The sequence below is a fragment of the Hyaena hyaena genome, unplaced genomic scaffold, assembly GCF_003009895.1.
Source record: "Hyaena hyaena isolate Hyena2069 unplaced genomic scaffold, ASM300989v1 scaffold_734, whole genome shotgun sequence".
Classification (NCBI taxonomy): domain Eukaryota; kingdom Metazoa; phylum Chordata; class Mammalia; order Carnivora; family Hyaenidae; genus Hyaena; species Hyaena hyaena.
In genome coordinates this window covers 793,726-809,986 of record NW_024081365.1, presented here as the reverse complement: position 1 = coordinate 809,986, position 16,261 = coordinate 793,726, and positions in this window count along the sequence as shown.

Below are 16,261 nucleotides of genomic sequence, written 5' to 3'. Positions count from 1 at the left end.
AAGGAGAAATGTCAGCATTTTTACTGAGAGGTATAATAAAAATACAGGGGAGTTAGGCATGAAATATTATAAAGTATGAAATGCTATGAGTACTTTCATTTATATTAATAATTAGCATTCTGCATTTAACCAGGTATTATTAGTAACAGCATTGTTTACATTAATACTTCAGCATAATAGATTCAGAATCATTATAAATAATGTAAGTTTTTTATTATTGATATTTTCTTTAAAACCTAAATTATTTAAAGATGTGGACAATGATCCCATGTTACTGGACCTGGTTTTAATGAGGAGTATCTCCAGAATATTGCTTAGGGAAGTTATCTAAGAGTAAATAAATACAAAGGAGCCAAATGCCTGAGAGAAAGAATGAAAAGCAAATGGACATTCAATTAGGTCTGAGCAAGGTTAATTTGTAGCCCAATTTATGGCTTTAACACGCGCAGCTAGCGCCACCTGTAGAAACAACAATGAAAATCTGTGCCAACAGCAGCTAGGCTGTTTCTGCCACAGTTGAACTGGATCAAACATTAGGAAGGAATGAGTCAGCATTTTAGTGAAAAACTGTGGTCTTTGTTCAGTAAACAAAGAGCATTTCTCTAATGAGCCTCAGCACTGAGCTACTAAAGATTTATTGGAAATGGAAAAAGTGGTGTATTACCAAGGCTGCCTCTAAGTCTCATCCCAGCCTATTATAAGAGAAAAACAAAAGTGAAACAAGCATAACAATTCTGCTGGAGAAGAAAGAATGTTGAGCCTTTTATTGTAATTAAGATGTCACATGGCTTGTCCTTTTCTGACTCAGTACTTTATTTTTTAGGTTTTTTTTTAAATTTTTATTTCTGAGACAGAAACAGTGTGAGCAGGGGAGGGTCAGGGAGAGAGGGAGATATAGAATCTGAAGCAGCCTCCAGGCTCTGAGCTAGCTGTCAGCACAGAGCCCAACACAGGGCTCAAACCCACGAACCGTGAGATCATGACCTGAGCCAAAGTCGGCGCTTAACCGACTGAGCCACCCAGGCGCCCCTTGACTCAGTACTTTAAAACGTGCTGAGAGGACATCTACTTTCTGCCAGGCTCTTGAAAACAAAATACTCTGTTCCTCAAGGTGCTTCCAACACCTAAATAGAAAAATACATACGTATGTACATAAATCATAGAATGCAGGATAGGAAGTTTTAAGTGTCATAAGATGACTCAGATAAAAGCTGTAGTGCATAGCCGAGGTCCTTCCAACTAGAAAATCAGAGAAAGCTTGGAGAAGTGGTGCCTGAGCTGGACTTTGAAAAAGGAGTTTGAATCCGACAGAAGAGAAAGGCGGGAAAATACAATTGGTGTACGAAAGAAAGCAGAGAGAGACACATTTGGAAGGGTACCCTGGAGCCAAGATAAAGTAAACATTTTATTACTTTGGACAGCAAAGTAATAAAATGGTAAGCACTTGCATCATATCTGCAATGTGCTAGGTACCAGTCTACAAGCTCTCTGCAGATTAACTCATGTCATCCTCAGAACAGTCATAAACAGATCAGTACATTTCAGATCTCAGTTTTACAGATAAGAAACAAATACAGCAAGAGTACCTAACTTGACAGAGATGGCATAGCTGGTAAGGTTTGAACCATGCTCCTAACCATACCCACTACTACCTCTTGCTAATAAAGACTTTGGACTCAATTCTGTGCAAGATGAAGAAAGGAGGAACAGTTGCTCTTGGTTTTGGTTTTCTTTTTTAAGTAAATAAATGCTTTCATGAAAAAAGAAATAAATATCCACTATAGAGAACTCAAAAGACAAAAAAAAGGGGGGGGAGGAGGATATATAGTTTTACTTCCCAGAGACAAACACTGTTAACATTTTATTCGATTTCATTCCAATGTGTTTTAAAACCTCCTGATAACAAATTTAAAAATAAAAGAGAGCTTAGACTGAAAAGAAACAGCCTCCCCCACCATCCCTGCTCCCCAGCCCCCACCCCCTGAGGCAGCCTTTTTCAAGATTGGACATCGAAGGCAAAATCTATAGAATTCAGGTATGCTACTCCTCTTTGCCTAATGTTTGAAAATTACAATATTGCTTTTACATCTACTATTAGTTATCTTAACCATTTAATTTAATTTTATTATTTTTTTAATATTTTTTATTTATTTCTAGGAGAGAGAGAGAGACAGCATGAGCAGGGGAGGGTCAGAGAGAGAGGGAGTCACAGTCTGAAACAGGCTCCAGGCTCTGAGCTGGCAGTCATCACAGAGCCCGACGCGGGGCTCGAACCCACGAACCGCGAGATCATGACCTAAGCGAAAGTCGGACGCTTAACCGACTAAGCCACCCAGGCGCCCCGATTAACCATTTAATTTTAAATAATATAGTAGTCTTCCACTTATTCTATCAGCTTGAGTTGGTTCACTCTTTCCTTTGCAAAATGAGAATATTAATGCCTCATTCATCCCTTCAACTTGCCTCCTTTGACCTTCAGCAACTGCGCTTTTCCAGTACAAGGCTGTCATCATTTATATTCTCTGTCACGACCACAGTCAAGTCTTTTATTCTTTGTATTTATGTTGACTTTAAGAGCTAAAAAACCAATAAACAGCATTTACATTAATATGACTCTAAATATTTTTTTACTGCAAGGCCAAGTATAACGCTAGGATTATGTTTTCTTTTTTACAAGCCCAATGTCACACCACCTGGGGCCATGGAGAGGAGAATGATCCTTGCATCAAGGTGAAATGGGTTCTCTTATATGCTATCAATTGTGTTTAAAATCAATCTTTGCATATTTTATTAAAATTAGGATCACCACAGCTTGTGACCTTATTGTGATTTTGTTTTGGGAGGGAGTCTTAAATTGCCTTTTTTGGAGCCTTCTGCACTCCTGTTTTAAACTGAAATGTTTGTCTCCAGGCCTGTGGCATAGCTCTTATCCTGAATTTGCCTTCACTGCCCTCTTGGACTGGAACCAGTGCTCCCTCTTGCCCTCTGATGGGATTTCTCTCAAGTCCCTCCATTGTTTTCCTAGAGTATATCATCATGAAACTTCTTAAGAAGTGCAATAGGGAAACTGAAGGATACCATAATAATTTGCTTTTCTACTCCTTTTCCTGATTCTATTCTTGCTGGGACAATCTCTTGCACTTTATGTATACAAATAGTGTATGTCCTTCTTGTAAGGAGCAAAGACTTAATGATTTCTTTGGAGTCTTCCAGCACAATAGATAACAGCTAAGAAATGACCAGATAAAGATGCCCAGGTGAAGCAATCCCATTAGTATTCCAAACCACCAGCACTAGACATCTCAACACCAAGATCCCCTGGCTTTAAGGAGTAAGTGACTTGTAGATGACACCTAGACCTTTGCTCTTGTTCTGAACAGTTTCTGGATGCCTGAAAGACACATACTTCAGACCACAATCCTTACTAAAAACCCCAAACCCCAAGCAAAGACAAGACTCATTCTACATTTCTTTCCAAGTCCCCCAGATGCTCTGTCTGTATCTGTAGTCTCCCTATACTTTCAATAAACTCTGCTTTCACTTCTTCCCAGCTCAAATATGATTTCTATCCTGTGAAAGCCAAGGACCCTCTCAACTAGTCCTGCAAGATTCTCCTCTGGGTCCTGGGACCTGGCCTGCCTACGTCAGAAGGAAGGTGATAAGCTTTCTGAATCTATGAACTCCAAAAATGTCTTTATCTTGTTACATACATTACTCAGATTCCCAACAGGAAAAATGAAACTACTACATGCACTAGAAGCATAAGGGCAGTAGGAATTGTACCCTGGTTTCTTCATTCCTTCTGTGCCCTCACTGCTTGAAACCAACCAGAAGCCAATGAAATAGGAGCCTGGAAAATCCATCCTACAAAGCCAGTCCCTTGCAATATAGAGCAGAGCGGAGCAGAGCAAAGGTCAGGAATCCATCCTAGAACAAACTCCTGCCCTCACTCACACTTGATTTGTTTCCTTCCTTGTTATAAAATTCTAGGTCCTCAGTCCTATTCCTTCAGAGCTTTGAAAATGTTACTGCATTGCCATCCAGCATTCAATGTTGTGGATAAGAAGTCTGATTCTTCCATTTTGTGTGGCTTGTCTTCTCTCCTTCCCATCAAGCCACCAGAGAAAGTACAAGTCTCAAGCTTCCTATTCAAAGTAAGATACTCCCCTCAACATCTTTCTCTTCTCCTCTCCCCTCAGCCTTCCAGCCTGCCATACTACTTTGCCTCCAGAACAAAGAGAGCTTGGGGAATAATTCAAATTCCTGGCATTTAGTCCCTGGGATGCCCCAGAAGGATGCATTCTCTTGCCCATACTCCACCAACCCACTCATGACCATGTGAGAGCTTCCTCGTAGGTGTTCAACAAATAAATGAAACTCTCTGGAAATAAGAGACCCTCAGGAATCTCACTTCTCTTCCTTGTTTATCCAGGTGCCATCAGAAACTGAAACCCCCCAGGTTCTCCATCAACATATCCCTGTAATCACCAGGGCCACCTAAATATGATCCTATTTCCTACCATTCCCAATCCTTCTATCATGACCACTGGAATTCATGATGCATAGCCTGTAAAATTCCTTCCTCCTTCTGAAACCCCAGCAACATGTAAATGTAGGCATCAGGCATTACCTCCTTAGATCTCTCACTTACTACCCTATCTCCTACCTAGTACCATCACTCTCCTTAATTTGTTAATGACTCTAATATCTGCTGTTTTAGCATCTTTTTCCTGTTATAACAAATTACCACAAATCCATTGGCTTAAAATGTCAGAAATTTCTTATCTTACAGTTCTAGAGTCTAAAATAATTTCAGCAGGGCTATGTTCCTTCTAGAGGTACTACCTTCCAGAGGGGAAAATTTGTTTCCAGGCCTTTTTCTAACATCTAGAAGCTACCCACATCCTTGGCCCATGACCTCACATCACTTCAAACACTGCGTCCATCATCACATCTCCTGATTCTATCGCCTGACTCTTATAAGGACACTAGTGATTAAATTGTCCCTCCCCCTGTAATCCAAGATAAACTCCTCGTCTGAAGAGCTTTCACTTACTCACACATGCAAAGTCTCTTTTGCCATATATGGTAACATCACTCACAATTCCAGAGATGAGAAACTGGGTGTTTCAGGGAGACATTATTGTGCTTACTACACTACCTTCCCTTCCACCCCTGCTCCTATCACCATTCTTGGAGCATCTTCATCCATTGGAATATCCAGGCAACACCTGGACCTCTCAGCTCCTTGTCACTTTAATCATCTTTTTTTCTGCCATACCTCAGTCACCTGTCACATGCTCATACTCATGACCTTGCCATTACCAATAACCCACTTCCTCCAAAATCTGCATTTCCAATCTTTTTTACTATAATCTTATTCCGTTGAAATTGCCAACTCTAACCACTATTCAAACTCAAAAACTTCCAAGCCATTAACCATAGCAGTTTCTTAGTGCCTCTCATTTTTCTCTCTTATCTGTTCTGACCCAGCCTAGATCCTATGGTCCATCATTACAATCCCTCCCTTGAAGTCTCTTAACGTGTTTGCCATTTTCACCCTCCTATACACTCACCTGAAAAAGCCCATCCCCTGGTTAAATCCAATCAAATGATTTAAATTCTTCTAGAGGTAGGATAACAGGGGAAAGGGCAGGGTCAAGCCTCTGATACTATCTTACAAGACTACACAATAAAATAAATATAAAAGGACCAGCAACTAATAATGTCTGCCCACAATAGAATTCAATAGGCCACCACTGTTATTAAACTATTCTTTGGGCCTACTTTCTGTATTATTGATAAAACAGTATGATGTTGGGGCACCTGGGTGGCTCAGTCAGTTAAGGGTCCACCTCTTGATTTTGGCTCATGTTATGATCTCACCAGTGTGAGAATGAGCCCTGCATAGGGATCCACTCTTAGTGTGGAGCCTCCTTGTGATTCTCTCTCTCCTTCCCTCTCTGCCACTTCCCCACTCCCCCATGCACTTGCTGTCTCTCAAAATAAGTAAATAAGTATTTAAAAGACTGTAATATATAGTATGTATATAATATATTCACATATATTATACATAATATATATGCACACATATATTATATATATATTATATATAATCTTAATAGCTAACAAACTATCTCACCATCTTTATCCTTTTTTAGAAGATCCATGTGGACACCACACATGTGGGTTTCTGATCATATAGCCCAGTACTGAAATATTTGGATCACAGTGCTTTATTATAAGCATGCCACCCTTTCAGTAAACCTAAATAAGTCCTAAAATGGGATTTTTTTTACCTGAAAATATTTTCTTTGTTTTTTCAAAGCCATCAGTGTGTTTGATGCTTAAAACTGACATATAAAATGACATAAAATGAGTGCTTTCTGCCCACAAGCATTTACGCACTAAAAAGACAAGCAAGGCAAAATGTAAAACACAGAAGATAAAAATGAAAATAGTGTTGGGTCTGCTATTTGACAAGAACAGTTTAAGATGTGGCAGGTGAGCTTCATCAGAGACTAATACAAAGTAATTCACATAGAAAAAGATGTATATAATCTATATTTAGAGAATAATGAGCTCAGAACCATCTGTTATAAACCAGTAAAGAAGACATTATAAACTACTAAAATGAGACACTAATCCGAAGTGCTACAGAGGTGGGAGGAGGAGACTAAGACATTTTAAAAAGCAAGTTATAAATAGAATGTAAAGATATCCTAAACCACAGAGTATATGTAATGTATAAAGACCTATTTGGTTCACCTCAAGAAAGATAATTGGAGCTAAAAAAAAAAAAAAAAACCCTACAGAGTGATATCTAAAAACCATAAAGTGAGACTCTCAGTGTTTAACTCTTAATAGCAGTAATAAAAATAATAAAGAGTCATTGTGCATCTATTCAGTTCAGAAACTTCATGTTACATCACTCGATCCTCGTGGGAACCCCATGAGACACATGTTACCATCTGCATCTTGTAGGTGATGTGTTCGGCTGATAGGGCTGCCATTAACAAACGACCACAGACTAGGGAGTGTAAACAACAGAAACTGACTTTCCTACAGTTCTGGAGGCTGGAAGTCCAAGACAAGGAGCCAGAAGGGCGGGTGTCAGGGGAGACCTCTCTTCCTGGCTTATAGATAGCTGCCTTCCCACTGTGTCCTCAGATGAGAATGAATAAAAGTGTCTATTCCTCTTCTCTTATGGACATTAGTCCTATCAGATTAAGGCCACACACTTATGTTAAGACCTCATTTAACATACCTTCATAAAGGCCTTATCTCTAAAGGGGTTAGAGCTTCAACATATGATTTTGGGAGGGTGCAAGTCAGCCTATAACAGATGAGAAAGTCAGGAGCCATTCTCCACCCTTCTCTACCCGACCATGAGCCCTGGAAGGCTAACCTCTGGGATTGCATTGTCCCTGCTCCCTCTGGCTTAGAGCTGGGTTCAGCCATTGGGAGGCACCAGCAGGTAATGAGAGGGTGCCAGGTTGGAGTATTTAACCCCCTGGCTCCTGCCCTGCCATGCTATGGGTTTAATGGTAGTCACAACTCCTGTTTGGTGATCCGTCCCCTATAGCAGCAGTTCTTGCCCCATCCACTATGATCATTTCCTCCCCCTTATCCCTCCAGACCCAAGGTGATAACAGCTTCCCACTGCTGATAATTCCAGTGTGCTTTACTATCCCCATGTGTATGTTATCCCAGTACACACATTTGCAAATAGTGACTTCATTAGACTCTCTTCAATTGTCTCTTTAATGTGCCATCTGTCTCCTACTGGATGCTAATACAGTAAGTGGTACCCAGGAGACAGACTCTCAAAACATGATTCTGAAATCGCTCACATATTTGATGAAAGCACAGATAACCTCTTTTTTTCAGTCATGAGGTAACATCACAATTATTCAAATTAGTGCTGGTAGTGGCAAGGGATGGAGTATGAGTCCAGGGACAGGAGTTGAGAGATAGATATGGTATTTAGTTGCTAAGACAAAAATGTGGCATTTGTTTGTTAAGGTACGTGAGGTCATTATAAATATTGTGGGGGCAGCTGGCTATTTCTGACCATCCTACACAGAGAAGGGGATACTGAAACTTTGAAATCCAAACTCAAGTAATGGGTGTAAAATCAAAATACTACTATGAAAGGAATCTCTAATCTCCTGTAACCACAGAACAGATGTAGTTGAGGATCAAATCCAGGGACCTATTGGAAGGATTATGAAGTTGCAGCATGAATTAACTGGGAAAAACCTACCAAGTCCCTCACACTCAGGTAAGGGCATTGGTGCAGAGAGAATGGTGTGGCAACATTGGGCCAGACACTAATGAGACTGAGAATTTTGAACCCCCAAGTGCCCCTTAATCTTTTTCACTGGTAGCAGTAGACACACACACACACACACACACACACACACACACACACACACATACACCACCTGTCCCTCATTTAAGGAAACCAGCCTTTGCATCACTTAAAAAAAAATAAGATTCAACAACTATACCTAAAGCACTTGACTCACTAGAGATACAGAACCTCATCACCCATGCTACCCCTTATTGGCTCTGGTCCTAAGAGTTAGATTTCAGCATAGTCCAGACACAGCAGTATAAATTGTGCTCCTAGAGAGACATATTACATACCAAAGGAGTGGTGGGATCTCACCAATTGGTGTCATCAGGAGCCTGGTTAGCATGTATAGAAGTGGACATCAAGGGTATTACACTAATGAAAATAAAACATGTGGTTTGATTTTCAATATGGATGCACTTTCCTAAAATTTGGGGTTTGAATGTATTAGTGTAAGGTTATGAAAGTGCCTGTATAGTTTTCTAGTTGGTTGACGCTTAGACGCAACAACAGCCTATAGCTTATAAGTATGAGATGCCAAAATTTCTCTGGCATACTGTAGAACAATGATTTTTAAATTTTAGCATGAATTAATAGAGATCTGGTTAAACAGTTTCCTGGGCCTCTGACCTGCAAATTCTGATCCAATAGGTTGAGAGTAGCCTTGAATTTCATTTTTAATGAGCTCATGGTTGATGTCACTGCTGCCAGCATTGGGACCCGGGACTACACTTTGAGAAACACTACTATAAAGGAATCTGAAGATTCTGGGGGAAAAACAACACTGGAGTAGATCTATTATGCGCAGCTGCTGCACCACCCCTTAGCCATACTCACTGAGCATGCACTGGCAACAGGATAACCAACATCCTTACAGTTTCCATGGTGCCTGACCTCTGTAGGTTGGAGATGACAATTTTGAGATGCCAACATGGAATTGTGCTCCCTGGTCTCAATGGGAATAATGAGATCCCAGTGCACCAGAGGCCAGATTTTGATTCTTAAAATCAAATGATAGGAATGATTACTATAATAAACCTCAAAGACAGAAGAGTAGTCAGAGTATTTTGCCCCAGGTGCACATATGACTAACTAAATGGACCACTCAGTCCTGGGGAATGAGATAAATAAGTAGCCTAATGAAGTGCTGTTCCATAATATGTAAATAGAAAGTTTCTTGGTCTGATAAGCAGACGCCATATTTAAGTTGCCATCACGGAGATTCAAGGATTCCTATGTAATTTCCAGACTAAAACTAGTAAACAGATTCAAAATCTTTGTTTGAGATAGAGACTGGGTCCCTCTAAAGAAACATCTTAAAAGAGCCGTGAACATGGACTATGACTTTCCTTCCATGTCTTCTATGACCACTTGCTAGAGAAACAAAAATACCCAGCCATTCTGAAGGTTATTATACTGCCTCTGAAGTGTCAATAATCCCTGAAGAATCACAACATTGTTGTCATCCACTCTTAAGCAAGAAGACTTATGGAGGTCAGGAGTCTCTCGGTGAGTCCAGTCCATCTATAGACAAATTCTGTGGTTATTGCCCAAGAGCCAGAACATACAGTGAAGAGATTACTTATAACTAGAAGAATCTCCACATTGCTTTCCTGATCATGCAAATTTATGGAAGAAAGGGTCAAGTGGAAACCTCTGGAATATTCTTTGCCAAAATAGTAAACATGAATCGATATGCATTCCCAAAGAAATGCAAAGATTAATGTCACTTCCAAAGATTTGAAAGATGGAAGTGTATATGGGGCGCCTGGGTGGCTCAGTCTGTTAAGCATCCAACTCTTGACTTGGGCTCAGGTCATGATCTCACAGTTTCATGAGTTTGAGACCCACATCGGGCTCTGCACTGACAGTATGGAGCCTGCTTGGGATTCTTTCTCCCTCTCTCTCTGCCACTCCCCTGGTTGCTCTCTATCTCTCTCTCCCAAAATAAGTAAAAAATTAAATTTAAAAAGTAAGTAAATAGAAAGATGAAAGTATGGTAATTTCTTCACATCTCTATTTAACCTGCCAAGATGGCTGGTGCAAAAGTCTTCTAGGTCTTGGAGATGACTGTTAATTATCATAAATTTAATGAGGTGGTGATGTCAAGTGCAAGTGAGGTTCCATATAGGGTATCTTTTTTTTAATTTTTAATCCCCATATAGCTAGCATACAATGTTTTATTATTTTTAGGTGTACAATACAGTGATTCAACAATTCCATACATCACCCAGTGCTCATCATGACAAGTGCACTCTTCAATCCCCATCACCTATTTCCCCCATGCCCCCATCCACTTTCCTTCTGGTAACCATTGGCTTGGTCTCTAGAGTTAAGAGTCTGTTTCTTGGTTTGCATCTCTCTTTTTTGTCTCCTTTGCTTATTCGTTTTGTTTCTTAAATTCCACACATGAGTGAAATCCTATGGTATTTGACTTTCTCTGACTTTTGTCTTAGTATTATACTGTCTAGCTCCACCAAATATAATATCTTTACTAGACCAAACACCAAACACCCTGGTCCCTGGTATGTAACAATTAATGTAGGAAATATTTCCTTTTCTATTTCCATCAACAAAGATCACAAACAAAATTTGCCTTTACTTGATAGGGTGATTAGTCCATCTCAGACCTCACTCAGTAGTATGACAATTTGACTGCTTACTTCTAATATACTCCAGAGCTGCACTGTCCAAATGGCAACTATTAGCCACCTGTGGTTGAGCACTTGATATGTGGCTATTCTGAATGGAGATGTGCTATAAGTATAAAATACACACTAGATTTCAAAGACTTAGTACCAAAAAATGTAAACTATGTCATTAATAATTTTGCATCCTGTATGTTGAAATGATAATATTTTGGATATGTTTGGTTAAATAAGGTTATAAAAATTAATTTTACATGTCTCTTTTTACTTTTTTAATGTGGCTACTAGAAAAATTACAATAACGTATGTGGTTCATAGTATATTTCTAGGCATCTGGGTGGCTCAGTGGGTTGAGCATCTGATTCTTGATTTTGACTCATGTCATGTCCCAGGGTCATAGGATCAAGCCCCACATTGGGCTCCATGCTGAGTGTGAAACCTGCTTGGGATTCTCTCTCTCCCTTTGCCCCTCCCTGGCTCATTCTCTCTCTCTCAAATAAAAAAGAATTAAAAAAAAAAACACACCAGTATATTTCTACTGGGCAGCACTAGGTCATTGAACCTGGTGAACAGAGAGGAGCAAGTACCCAAGATGCCTTAGAAAGATATATGGATGCCAGAGAATAAGAAATAGAACCTGTAAAAGTACAGTGGCTACCATATTGGTCATTTCTAGGAGTCCCAGAGGTTGACTAGGGCTTCAGATTTACATTCTAGAATGAAAGACAAGTTACTGCACCTTCTCCTACCCATTACAAAGAAGCACAACACTTGGTGGGCCTCTGAAATTTGGAGGTAACATATCTTATTTAGATATGTTGCTCATGAGAATATTTAGGTGTATGTTATCTGTAGTTTCCCCTTATAATCCCTTTAACTTCTTCAACATTCCCATTTTTATTTCTGATATTGAAAATTTGGGTCTACTCTGTTTTCTTGGACAGTATGGATAATGCTTTATCAATTTTATTGATCTTTTCTTAAAATCAACTTCCTATTTTATTGATTTTCTCTATTGTTTTCTGGTTTCAATGCCACTGATTTCTGCTCTTTATAATTGCCTTCTCTCTGTTTTTGGGGGGGTTTAATTGCTCATCTTTTACTAATTTCTTAAAGTGGGAGCTCTGATTATGGAGTTGAGACATTTCTTCTCTTCTAATGTAAGTACTCAGTGCCATAAAACTCTCTGAAGCATTGCCTTAGCTGCTCCACGCAAATTTTCTTTTTTTAAAGATATTTATTTATTTTAAAGTAATCTCCACACCCAAACTGGGGCTCAAACTAAAAACCCCAACATCAAGAGTTGCATGCTCTTCTAGCTGAGCCAGCCAGGCACCCCTGCATCACACAAATATTCTACGTTGTATTTTTATTTTAATTCAGTTTAAAAAATATTTTCTATAGTTCTTTAAGGATTCTTCTTTATTCATGTATTATTTAGAGATGTATTATTTAATTTTCAAATATTTGAATATTTCTGTATACACTTCCGTTATTGGTTCCTCACTGAATTCTATTATGGTCAAAGAATATACTTCATATGATTTTAACTCATCTAACTTTGTTAAGATTGTTTTATAGCTTACAACAGGGTCCGTATCTTGGTGAATCTTCCACGTACACTCGAGAGGAATGTGTATTTTGCTATTCTTGGGTGGAGTGTTCTGTAAGCATCAATTAGATTAAATTGATTTTTAATCAGTTAAATTGATTAAATTGTTCAGGTCCTGTAACTTCTCTTGATTTTCTGTCTGTGTCTTCTGTCACTTACTGAAGGGAAAACTTGATGTTTCCAAGTATAACTGAGGATTTGTCTTTTTCAGCTTCCAGTCATATCACTTTTTGCTGCATGTATTTTGAATCTCTGTTTTGTAATAGGGGCACACACATTCAGAAGCCTTATGCCTTTTTGATGAATTTAACCTTTCATCATTATGTAATTATCGTCCATTATCCCTGGTAATTTTCTTTGTTCTGAAGTCTACTTTGTCTAAAATTAAAATAGTTACTTCAGCTTTCTTTTGCTTAATGATTGCAAGGTATTTCTTTTCCCATCATTATTTGTTTAATCTACATTATTTTATTTTAAATAGGTTCCTTCTACATGGCATGGAGTGGGGTCTTCTTTCTTTAAAATCCAACCTGAAAATCTGTATCTTTAATTAGTATATTTAGACCATTTATATCCAGGTTAATAATTGATATGGTTGTATTTAGATCTCTTTTTAATTTGCTGTTTGTTCATCTGTTTTTTTGTTCCTCCATTCCCCCTTCCTTGCCTTCTTTTGAAATATTTGACTTTCTTTTGACATTCCATTTTAATTTATTTCTTGACTCTTCAGCTATATATCCTTATGTGATTTGTTGGTATTGTTTTAGTTTTGTTTTCATTTTTGTTTTGGTGTGGTCACTCTAGGGTTTATAATATATACATACCAAACTTTCATAATTGACTCAAACTTAATATTTACCACTTCAAGCAAAATTAAGAAGACTTGCCACACTATAGATTTCTTGATATAACCCCTTTATGTTAGTATTGTTGTGAATTGTGATTTATAATAAGAAACATACATTTGGTGGCACACAGTTCCTAAAACCCTTGGAATTTCCCAAGTGATAAAGAAACAATAAAGGTGAAAGGGATGCCTTTGTTGTTCATAACAAGCACCTTTCAACTACACCTGAGTTCCCGTTAATGAGGTGGTTTTTAGAAAGCCCCTAGATAACTAAGCCTGGGCGCTGGTTGCCAGGAGAACCAACCATGTGGGTTTTAACAAAGGGTTAAAATTTTCAGCCTAAGCCTCCCACCCCTGTCCTCCAGCGGAGGGTACAGGGGCCAGAGGTTGAATCTATCATCTATGTCCAATGATTTAATCAACCATGCTTATGTAATGAAGCCTCCATAAAAACCCAAAAGGGCAGAGTTTAGGGAGCTTCTCAGTTGGTGAACACGTGGACGTGCCAAAAGGGAAGCACACCCAGAGAAAGCATGGAAATTCCATGCCCCTTCTCTCATTCCTTCCCTTATGCATCTCTTCGGTCTAGCTGTTCCTGAGTTATATCCTTTTACAATGAGACAGTAATACAGTAATTACACTGTTCTCCTGAGTTCCATAAGCCACCCTAGCAGATTAATCAAACCTGAGGAGGAGGTTATGGGAACCTCCAGTTTACATGTTTAATGACTTTCCAATGTTTGACTTGAGTCACTGTGACACAGCAATACTTCCTGCCCTTGGATTCTGTGACATGTCTCCCCACTGAGAATGCTTGTTCTAGACCCAGATCTACCATTACCTTGTTACGTTTTCTTAAACCATTGTCATTTGAGTCTTAGTGCCTTTTTTGCAACCTGACCAGAAAGTGTGAGATTATTCTCAAGACTCCTCCAATGTTCCGCCCTTTACCAGATACTATGCATTAACGAACTTGCTCTTTTGGCATTCACATATAACATTTGGTTGCATCTCTGTGAGGGGTTTACATTGAAAAATTCCTCGTAAAATAAGTACAAAAATGAACTACATTTTTTCCTTAATCTGTTATCAATATTGCTTTTGAGCCCCCAGTCAGCCTAAAGTGGATAGCTTCATTTATTCCATTCTGGCAAGCTCAGGACAGTCTGACAATCTATCAGTCATATTTAAGACTTCTCACAATCAGTTGCCTTGTGGTTCAAAGCCCTGTGTCCTCTTCTGTGCCCCCCCACCCCTACCCCGGCTTAGAAACATTACATAAAACAAGAGGAAACAAGTGTGGCCTGCTTTCTCTTCCTCCACTCTACTTTCTGGTCAATGTCCCAGGTCCCAGGTAGTGCCTTCAGCAGGACCCAGAGGAGGACGCAGTTCCTTCTTGACAATAACTTCATTCTTCTTCAGTTGAGGTTGGCACTGTTTGGTCTCTCACCCAGGAGTCAGATCCTGGCTCTGCTGTTTAGCACACATCATGGCCTGTTGGTGTCCATTTGAGTGTCTTACCCATGCATATTTCTGGTGACTCCCTCACTACTGGGCAATGTCTTGAAGGGTGCAATTGAGCTGGCTGACACTCACAACTATATTCTTAGGTTTTTCCAGGTCTCAGAGGTTCTAGGAATCTCCGACACAGCAAATTTTAAATGCAAGGAAAAACAAGGAGGGGAAGATATTGACTCCTTCCCATTTGCTTTATTTTATGCCACTTAATAAATACCAGCTAACAGCTGGTCCCCCATGTTCACAAACATCTCCAACCTTTCAGGAAGGAGCACCTTCCCTTTTTTGGGAGACACAGTGAGCACATAAGACCCCATTGAGGAGAACAGCGGTAAAGCCCTCCCAAACTCCCTTTTCAACTCTGTTTCATCAATCCCATATCTTCTTTTTTTTTTTAATTTTTTAAATGTTTTATTTATTTCCAGGAGAGAGAGAGAGAGAGAGAGAGAGAGAGAGACAGCGTGAGCAGGGGAGGGTCAGAGAGAGAGGGAGTCACAGACTGAAACAGGCTCCAGGCTCTGAGCTGGCAGTCAGCACAGAGCCCGACGCGGGGCTCGAACACGAACCGCGAGATCATGACCTAAGCGAAAGTCGGACGCTTAACCGACTAAGCCACCCAGGCGCCCCATCAATCCCATATCTTCTGATGGAAAAGTTTAGTGAGGCAAGGCAGGGGAATTTATTTTAACTAAACAGAAATAAAATAATGTTCTTTAGTCCTTGGCGCTGATTTCGCTCATCTATAACCCAGCACTTTTCACTTAGTGAGCAGGCAGATAAAGAACCAGTCATCAGCCTTTAATAAACATTGTGGTGGACATACAGCATTAGGAGTCATGATTCATGTCTTTTTGTTTTTCTGTCCTATGCTCCAAGGCCTTAGAAGCAGAGCACTTACAATTTAACACTTCATACTGATGCCAGCAGGTCAGGTCCAGGGACCCAGAGGGAGAGGGGGTCCTGCAGAACCAGCCAAGAGGATCCTTGGCTTTGTATAGGATGGAAATAAAATGTGAGCCAGCAGGAAGTGAGAGCAGTGTTTAGGGAAGATATAGAGAGCAGATATAGATGGAGTGTCTAAGAGACTCCGAAAGGAAAGGAACATGAGTCTCGTCTTTGTTCCAGGTCTTGGAGTTTTCACTGAGGATGATGGTCTGGCATACATGTCCCCTCAGGCATCCAGGAACTGGTTAGAACAAAGAAAAAGGCCCAAGATTTATTCCTTGGAGCCAGGGGGCCTTGGCATCTAGGTGTCTAGTGCCAGTGGTTTGGAATGT